This window comes from Lepidothrix coronata, unplaced genomic scaffold (assembly GCF_001604755.1).
Source record: "Lepidothrix coronata isolate B3197 unplaced genomic scaffold, Lepidothrix_coronata-1.0 Scaffold390, whole genome shotgun sequence".
Taxonomy (NCBI): Eukaryota; Metazoa; Chordata; class Aves; order Passeriformes; family Pipridae; genus Lepidothrix; species Lepidothrix coronata.
The window spans coordinates 118190-119335 of NW_016690570.1; positions in this window are offsets into that span (position 1 = coordinate 118190).

The following is a 1146-nucleotide window of genomic DNA, read 5'->3' on the forward strand; positions in this document are numbered from 1 at the left end:
TTTCCTTTAGTGTTTGCTTGTTCATCAGCACCCTTTAATCTGTGCAGTAAAAGATAGTGTTTCAATCAGCAAATGAAAAGGAGATGAAATCCCACATGAGTACCTTGTGTCTCTTTAGAATGGGCAATCTGACTTGGCTTGTGGAAAGTGTTTTCCTTTCCAAATACTCTTTTTTACCTGACAGATAAAATCCAGTGTAAGGTTCCAGGCAATCCACGAAGATTTTGGTTGCTGTTTAATTAAATACATCCACAGAGATGAATGAGGCCTAAATAGGAAGATGGACTGGTTCAAGGCTGAACTCAACTAATGGGGTATAAAAAGGAAAAGGAGGAATTAATGGAAATAACCAGTTTGTAATATAGCTAAATAACTTGTCCATTACTGTGCCAGGCTCACCAATCGAGAAGTCTCTAATTTTTGATCCCTGACAAGTTCAAACTTTCCAGGTGACATGAAGTGAGAAGTGTTTACTTTGTGTAATAGAGATGATGATGTAAAAAATATGGGTGGAACAAAGTAATAAAGCCCATTAATTTTTTGCAATACCTACTGTGGACTCTGTAATAGAGGAGGGTACAAATAGGAAGAATACTCAAGTGGAAAAAGAGGAATTCCGATAAAAGCTTTCAAAAGGGTTAGTATATGGTTTTTCTCATTTTTTTTCTTGTGGTTTCTCACATTGTCCTCCCCACCTAGAAAATGGGGACAGTGTTGAAAACTACACAGGCTTCTTAAAACCTATATTCACTTTAAATGATAAGAGAATATAAGAGTTTTCATGATGATTCCTTTGACTATGAATGAAACACAAACCTTTCATTTCAATGCAATGAAATTTAGCTTCTTTCAGAGAGGAAGGTGAGAAATCTGACCTTTGCTTGTTCTGAGATGCCTGCAAAGTTCATTGTTTTCCAGGCCTCTTTGACAACCTTATTGGTTTATTCTGCCCATCCACTTCTGGGAGTGTCACCTCTCAAGTGTGGTGGGAAAGGTGCCCACCCATTGTTAGGCTTTGAGTCCTTCAGGGGTTCCATTGAGCAGCTCTGGAGGGATGCTGACCTGAGGTGATTCAGGGCTCTAGATCTGGCCCCTGGAGCTCAGAACACCATGGAGTTTCTCCAAGAACATTGCAGAGTTGGGCTG